This window comes from Palaemon carinicauda, chromosome 9 (genome assembly GCF_036898095.1).
Source record: "Palaemon carinicauda isolate YSFRI2023 chromosome 9, ASM3689809v2, whole genome shotgun sequence".
Lineage (NCBI taxonomy): Eukaryota > Metazoa > Arthropoda > Malacostraca > Decapoda > Palaemonidae > Palaemon > Palaemon carinicauda.
The window spans coordinates 33,506,698-33,515,699 of NC_090733.1; positions in this window are offsets into that span (position 1 = coordinate 33,506,698).

The following is a 9,002-nucleotide window of genomic DNA, read 5'->3' on the forward strand; positions in this document are numbered from 1 at the left end:
CTCTTACCAAAGGATCTGTTACTGAGGCAAACTGTAGAGAGCCCAGCACTCTCTCCTGTCCGCGTCTTGATATCCGTTTTGGATTCTAGTAGTCTCTTGACAGATCCTGCTATTTCTTGCCTCTTCTTCACAAGAATGGAAAGCTGGTGTGACTGTAAGTTCCCGTGGTTTCCCAACCACTGAAACTTTTGAGAGGGAGAAAGTCGAACCCTTTTGATGTTGATCTTGAATCCTAGATCTTCCAGGAACTGGATCAGCGTTTTGGAGGCTGGCATGCATTCTGTCCTGGATGCTGCCCACACCAGCCAGTCGTCCAAGTAGGCCACTACTTGGATTCCCTTTAGGCGTAATTGCTGGACCGCTGCGTTCGCAAGCTTCGGGAAAGTTGCCCGAATGGCATGGCTCTGAAGGCATAAAGTCTTCGTTGTAGCTTGAACCCTAGGTAGGAAGAGAGGTGACGACTGATTGGAACATGCCAATAAGTGTCTGATAAGTCATAGAGACGGTGTATGCACGTTTGGGCAGTAGGGTCCTTATGTGTTGAAGTATCAGCCTCCTGAACTTGTAGTTCACTATGAACTTGTTGAGTGGCGACAAGTCTAGAATGACTGTGAGTTTTTCTGAGTCCTTCTTTGGAACACAAAACAGCCTTCCTTAGAACTTGATGGACTTTACCCTTCGGATTACTCTTTTCTCCTAGAGTTCTCGAACATATTCTTCCAGAACGGGGGTAGAGTGTTGGAAGAACTGTGGGAACAGAGGTGGAGTGCTATACCAGCTCCAACCCAGTCCATTCTTGATTAGGCTGTGGGCCCAGGAATCGAAGGTCCAGCGATCCCGAAATAGATGAAGTCTCCCTCCTACCGGAAGCATCTCACTTCTGCTGTTGTGGACCTGAGGCCTTGCCTCTTTGACCGCGTCCTCCCCTGAATCCCCTTCCTCTTGAAGGGCGTCTAGAGGAAGCTCTGGCTGTTCCTCTAGCTCTTGGGCTAAAGGTCGTTTTCTGCCCTTCGAACGCTGGGTTGAACACCGACAACTGAGTCGTCACCGCTTGAGGTACCAACTGGTACGTGGTTGGAGGTTTTGCCACCATCTGAGGTACCGCGGACGCCGGAAGTTGTCGCTGCTGCTCTCTATAAGGCTTGGCTGACCGAAAGGATAGCCTAGGCTTCTTTGTCTTCCTCTTGGGTTAGGGACCCTCATCCGGGTAAGACTTTCGCTTAATAGTTAGGCCCCACTTCTGGAGAAGGTACCTATTCTCCGTGGTGGTCCTATCCCCTACCTCTTCGACCACTTCATTAGGGAAGAGGTCCTTACCCCATATACAAGAGGATATCAGTTTCCTAGGTACGTGCCTCACTGCAGCTGAGACAAACTAGAACTCTCTACAAGCACTCCTAGCTTTGATAAAACTATTGAGATCCTTTGTCACTATGGCCAGATTGGTTTTGGCCACTACCACGAACATGTCTTGGATCTTGGGGTCGCTTGCAATTGTTTCAAGAGTCGTCTGTAAGGACATCAATACAGCAAGTCTTTCTTTTGTCTCTTGCTCCCTGCGCAAGAGAAAATCTGATAGCTTTGGAAGGTCCTCACCGAAGGATATAAGGATGTAAGGATATAAGGCGGCACTGCCTTACAACCTTACGTCCGGCAATATCAGCGTCCAACTTCTCGACTGAGAAGGTAAGGTGAATATCCTTCCAGTCTTTCTGGTCTATGGGTAAGGTCAGGGACAACGGCTTGCACACCTTCAAAGAGGGACATGGTTTCCCTGCCTCAACCGCCTTCAAGGCAGCCTTATATTCCTTTTCCATAAAGGGAAAGGCTCTGGTAGGAAAAGCCACAAAGGAAGGATGCTTCTTACTCAAAGCTGGTATCTTTGAGTTTGGGAAGCCCCTCTCTTTCATTGAGTTCGTCAGTAAGGCCTGTGCCTTCCTATGGTCAAAGACTATGACCTCTTTCGGCTCCGTCTCTTCCTTTGTGGCTGGCTCCTTCCTAAGACGGATATAGCAGTCCGAGTAAGACTCCTTGTTGAGCCAGAATTCCACTTCTTCAAAGGGAATTGAACCCAACTTCTACGCTATGAAAATCTTCCTAGTTGTCATAGGCATGTGCTAGGCATACCTCCAAGGATTGGCATCCGAGCACAAAGGAAGATCCGTCACGTTCAGCTTCTTCTGGGGCCCACATGATGATGCAAGTCTACGCATCTCCAACTTCATTGCAGCTTCCTTTTCTTCATTCTTCTTCTGCATCTGTTGAATCATTTCAACGATGGAAGAAAGAGTCCTTCCCAGTTCATCTGGGATAGCAGACGATGTTGAGGGAACAGGTTCAGTGGCCGGAACCGATGTAACTGACACCTTGTCGATTTCTCCCTCCTTAGTATCAGGTGCCTGGGTCAGCTCCTCTTCTTGGCCTTCTGCCAAAAGGTCCTTTTTGGTGTACTCTGACACTTCAGACATACTATTGTCCAGTTGGATGTCTTGTAGGGCATCCGAGACTTCAGAATCTACAGGAATCTGAACTGTCGGGATCTCTGCTTGAGGATGAGGAATCACTGCATCCGCCGATGCCTTAGGAAAAAGGTAAGCCCTCATCTTCTCGCTTGGAAGATAGGGGCCTGTAGTATTCTTCTGAAAACCCCTCACCCAGGCTCGTAACTTTTCCCTAGCTGCGTCCCTTGACTCCGCCGACTTAGGGGTGTGAAATGCCTCGGTAATCAGGTTAGAACAGATAGAACATACCTGAGGGTCCCAATACCAGAGATCACCTTTAGAGACCGCGCATGCTGCATGCCTCCTGCACAACTCATGTCCACATAAGTTCTTTTTGCAGACGTTGCAAAACATGCTCCAGCACTTTGGATGGTCCTCCTGTAAAGAGAAGAAATTCCATGAGTATCAAGTGAAAATATATCATTAGATAACTAATATTAATATATATAGCTTATAACAGTCAAGCTACAAAGGAAAGAAGGAATGACACATACTTGTATTTCCTGCCCAGCCAATTGCTGTGACCTTCCATATATTAAAACTAAGGTTAAATCTCGTTCTAGAATAACCTTCATCATATTTTCCAGAGGAAATTTTAGGTGTAGCTCACGCCATTATAAAGATTTTTAATATACTGGATGATTAATAAAGAAAGAGCTCACTTTCTTTATTCTGTACGGTCTCAACAAAAGGCTGTACAAGACAACACCAAGTATGATGGAAGAACTTAGTGTTACAATATATTTCATAGTATAGTTTTCTCCATGCAGTATATACTATACTGTAAATATACTGGCCACTAACGTATCCTGGCCGGCACGTACCTTAATATAGTTCAAAGGTATACTATCTGCAGACTACTGGGTGGCAGATCGCTGGTTCAGTGTATGCCCCGCCAGGCACTCTCTGCCGGCCGGCAATCAAAATCAACAGCACCCGGCTGCCGGCCGCTAATCCTAGCAGCTGGCAGATCTTACGGTGTGCTTCCGTTGCCTGCTGGCAATGGTAGGCTACCTATGCTGGCCGGCAGTAAAAAAGAACCAAAGAACTTCCACCCGCCTGGCTGCCGGTTATTCAAGCCAGAAGGCAGGCTAGGGGTACAATACACTAACATGAAAACAGAATGAATGTAAGGATATAAGGCGGCACTACCTTACAGCCTTCCATCCAGAAAGAGTGAACATAAGGAAGGGGAGAATGTAATATTCAGGATTCCTTCTATCCATCGCCTGCCGGGCTCTACCGACAGACATGGATGTAAGACCAAGGGAGGTCTGGGGAACACTCTACAGAAGTTAGGCCACTGCCGGCCGGCACGTTCTTGCCGGCCGGCACGTTCTTGCCGGCCGGCAGAGGACTGAGCCAGTTCCATATCCTAACCTACTCTAGGTACAAATGTAGAACGACGGCCAAGAGTTGTAATAGCTAGGCTATTACTAAGGATAGGGGGGAAAGGGGAAAGAGGGCCTGTCAACTTTGCTCTAGTATGAGATTTACCCCAAAGGCTAAGAAAGCTCATCCTAGCCCAGGGTTTATCAATAGGGAGGGAGGTCAGCAACACTTGCCACCTCCCTCAATACCAAAATATAGTTTGATGTTGCTATTCACTAGGATATGAAAAATCTTATCCTTCAATCCGAGAATAACAACACTGGACTAGTTTGCTAAATCACTAGGAGAAGGAATCATCTCGTACAGAAACCTTCAGATGTGGTCTAGGGAGGCTAAGCCTCCTATGTCTGTACCTAACCCAGCAAAGGAATCTCATTCTCCATGCCAGGAAGATGCAGACCCGGACTAATTACTCTGATGTTCTGCCCAAACTTGAAACCAGATACTCTGGTTACAGGATTAGTAACAAAACACCCTAGTATAGTTATACCTGAATACTATTCAGTTAAAACCACTCGGATTAAGCCTCAGGTTTAACTCAGAGGGAAAAAAGTGATTGAAATTAATCTCCAGGGGAGAAAAGAACAACCGGGGAAGTGTGCGAAAGTATACTAAAGCCCCATAGGCTACTAGCCTAGGTGCAGTGAGAATCGATTACCAAAATCACTGAAACTCTCTCGTATACGATCTTGGAAGATAAATATTCAACAATATCTTATATGTATAAAAATGTCTATAGCTTCAATAAATTTAAAACACTCAGAAATCTGTATATCATGCATGAAAGTACTAGGGCCAGACCCTAGGCTACGATGCCTAGCGTAGGCGAGGATCGGTTACCTCAATCGCAGAAACTGAATTACTAACGGCATCATATAAAGAATTCCTATTTGTAAAGATAAATAGCTAGATTTATTAAAGCATAAGGACCGGGAACGTCGCTCTGGCTGACTAAATGACTCATGCATAGCAATCGACAGAGTCCAGGATGCCTCCAGTAGGAAACTGCTCTTGTTTTGAAAGTTTGCTGAATGTTGAGGATAATAGGGAGGCAGATATAATTGCTGTTCCAGGTGTTGAGGTGCCAGAGTTGGGAGATAAGAATGAGAGAGAGATTACAATAGAGGAAGTGAGGAGAGCACTAGATGAAACGAGAGTAGGAAAAGCATCTGGTATGGATGGTGTGAAAGCTGAGATGTTGAAGGAAGGGGGTGTGACTGTACTTGAATGGTTGGTGAGATTGTTTAATATGTGTTTTGTGTTGTCAATGGTACCAGTAGATTGGGTTTGTGCATGTATTGTACCACTATATAAGGGTAAGGGAGATGTGCATGAGTGTTGTAATTCAAGAGGTATTAGTTTGTTGAGTGTAGTTGGAAAAGTGTATGATAGAGTGTTGATTAATAGGATTAAGGATAAAACAGAGAATGCAATCTTGGAAGTACAGGGTGGTTTTAGAAGAGGTAGGGGTTGTATGAATCAGATTTTTGCAGTTAGGCAGATATGCGAGAAATATTTAGCAAAAGGTAAGGAGGTGTATGTTGCGTTTATGGATCTGGAGAAAGCATATGATAGAGTTGATAGGGAAGCAATGTGGAATGTGATGAGGTTATATGGAGTTGGTGGAAGGTTGTTGCAAGCAGTGAAAAGTTTCTACAAAGGTAGTAAAGCATGTGTTAGAATAGGAAATGAAGTGAGTGATTGGTTTCCGGTGAGAGTGGGGCTGAGACAGGGATGTGTGATGTCGCCGTGGTTGTTTAACTTGTATGTTGATGGAGTGGTGAGAGAGGTGAATGCTCGAGTGCTTGGACGAGGATTAAAACTGGTAGGAGAGAATGATCATGAATGGGAGATAAATCAGTTGTTGTTTGCGGATGATACTGTACTGGTAGCAGACACAGAAGAGAAGCTTGACCGACTAGTGACAGAATTTGGAAGGGTGTGTGATAGAAGGAAGTTGAGAGTTAATGTGGGTAAGAGTAAGGCTATGAGATGTACGAGAAGGGAAGGTGGTGCAAGGTTGAATGTCATGTTGAATGGAGAGTTACTTGAGGAGGTGGATCAGTTTAAGTACTTGGGGTCTATTGTTGCAGCAAATGGTGGAGTGGAAGCAGATGTACGTCAGAGAGTGAATGAAGGTTGCAAAGTGTTGGGGGCAGTTAAGGGAGTAGTAGAAAATAGAGGGTTGGGCATGAATGTAAAGAGAGTTCTATATGAGAAAGTGATTGTACCAACTGTGATGTATGGATCGGAGTTGTGGGGAATGAAAGTGATGGAGAGACAGAAATTGAATGTGTTTGAGATGAAGTGTCTAAGGAGTATGGCTGGTGTATCTCGAGTAGATAGGGTTAGGAACGAAGTGGTCAGGGAGAGAACGGGTGTAAGAAATGAGTTAGCGGCTAGAGTGGATATGAATGTGTTGAGGTGGTTTGGCCATGTTGAGAGAATGGAAAATGGTTGTCTGCTAAAGAAGGTGATGAATGCAAGAGTTGATGGGAGAAGTACAAGAGGAAGGCCAAGGTTTGGGTGGATGGATGGTGTGAAGAAAGCTCTGGGTGATAGGAGGATAGATGTGAGAGAGGCAAGAGAGCGTGCTAGAAATAGGAATGAATGGCGAGCGATTGTGACGCAGTTCCAGTAGGCCCTGCTGCTTCCTCCGGTGCCTTAGATGACCGCGGAGGTAGCAGCAGTAGGGGACTCAGCATTATGAAGCTTCATCTGTGGTGGATAATGTGGGAGGTTGGGCTGTGGCACCCTAGCAGTACCAGCTGAACTCGGTTGAGTCCCTGGTTAGGCTGAAGGAACGTAGAGAGTAGAGGTCCCCTTTTTGTTTTGTTTCATTGTTGGTGTCGGCTACCCCCCAAAATTGGGGGAAGTGCCTTGGTATATGTATATATATATATATATATATATATATATATATATATATATATATATATATATATATATATATATATAAATATATATATATTTATATATATATATATATATATATATATATATATATATATATATATATATATATATATATATATATATATATATATATATATATATATATATATATATATTTGTGGTTTACATAACTTTTACTAATATTTAACTTTCCAAACTATTCTCTAACGTGGCTAGTTAAGTAACTACTCTAACTGTTCTTTGACCCAGCATTCCATTCTGGTAAAGAATAAAAAAAAAACCTTCAGATGAGACATTCCTTCCTACTTAGATGATTCCTCTCTAACAACTTCATGACTTCGTCTCCTTTGTTTATCTTTTTTTCATACTAACATCAATCAAAACATCAGCTTTGACCTCCTTTTTCCTCAAAGACCTGCATCTGTTTTAAAACCTTAATTGGTAAATCTAATTCAATCATTAAATTGCTTTACGTACCTGCTATTTTTTTCACTATTCCTTCCCATACAAGATATTTCCAAGTTTTTTTTTTTTTTTTTTTTTTTTTTTTTTTAACTAAACTAGGTTTTCTTCATATGGCTTTCCTTACTAGATTCTCTTACTATATTTGTTTTTAATAGTTTTTGTTATAATTTTTCACAATAATGTTTTTCTACTGTTTTTTTTTTTAAACAACTCATCTCCTTACCATACCTGGGTGTAAAAGTGAGTGAGTGTCTGTTTTTATCTATAGTATTTGGATCATTAATAACAGCATCGAGACAAAGGGTCCAATTTAGCAATGAAGTGGCACTTGGGAAATCATCTGAGTCTGAATATGAAGTGAAAGTGTTAGAAGTTGGACAGCAAAATAGAAGAATGGAAGGGAGAACGAGAAGGTAAAAAAACCATGGGCGGTAGGGACGCAGTTAGTATTGCCTATATTGAGCTGTGTGAGGCTCACTGGCGGTACTACACTCATACATAGACGTGTGTTTGTGTATTAGATTTTTTACAATCAAAATAGGAAGCAATTCATTTTACAACACAGACAAACACGACGGAAAACAATAGACTGGAAGAAAAACCGAAAAAGTGGGTAAACAAGGTATTATGGTAATGAAGGCTGCTCATTGACAGTGCTTCTTTTCATTAACCACTTTCTTCCTCTCCATGTTAGTCTGGGCAATTAGCGGGTTTAGGGTAAACTTGAAAAACTACTCGAATCATGGAAAAAATATTGGCAAAACTGTGGTTAAGCTGTGCCCCATCAGAAATTTTAATAATATCATGTTTCTTTATACGTTCTTTGGGAGTAATTTCTACGGATCTTCAAATTCTACAAGAACCGATATTTTTTTTTAATATCATAATTAATGCAAACTTTATTAAAAACAATAATCAATATAACCCTATTATAACAAGAGCATTACATTATTTATAACGTTATCAGATCAAATCTTACTAAGCACTGTATTAATGAGTCTAACTGATTATGTTTCATGATGGTGAGAGTTTCAAGGTTTAAGTTACTTTTGTAGTTTCTAAAGAACTGACAAGAATTGAAATTAACGGGTAATACCTTAGCAACTTAAGATTTGCAGAAAATATATTTGTTACTTAGTGAATCATTGGAGAAATTGTACTCTTGGTAAACAAGATAAGATTATGAAAAGTAAAATACCACATTTTCGAAAAAAAAAGTATTTAATTAGATGGTCCAATTATTTTTAATTTATGTGTGAGAAACTTGAAGCATCACTTAAGCCTTAAAACATTAGCTAATTAAAATCAAAAGAGCTATGGGAAAAACAATAATGGTAATAACACCAAGAGACAGAATAAGAGCAACATGCCTAAGAGCATGAAGTAAAGTTGAGGATATTCTAACAAAATATAGGAAAAAAAGAAAGGATCATGGCAGGGCATATAATGAGAATGACGAATAAAAGATGGTCATTTAGAATAACGATAAGGATGTGCAGTTAATGGATTGACGAACTAAAAAAGTTTGCAGGTGTGTACTGGCACAGAAATACCATAAACAGACGCAAGTGGAACGACATGTCTGAGACCTTTGTTCTGCAGTGGCCCAGAAAGTGATGATAAGGATATGTACATACTCTCCTGTATAGTTACCTCCTGTGAACTATCAAAGATGATGACCTAGGGGAGAGTAACCGCTTCCTGCACTCTAGTTTTCCAGTGTCTGAA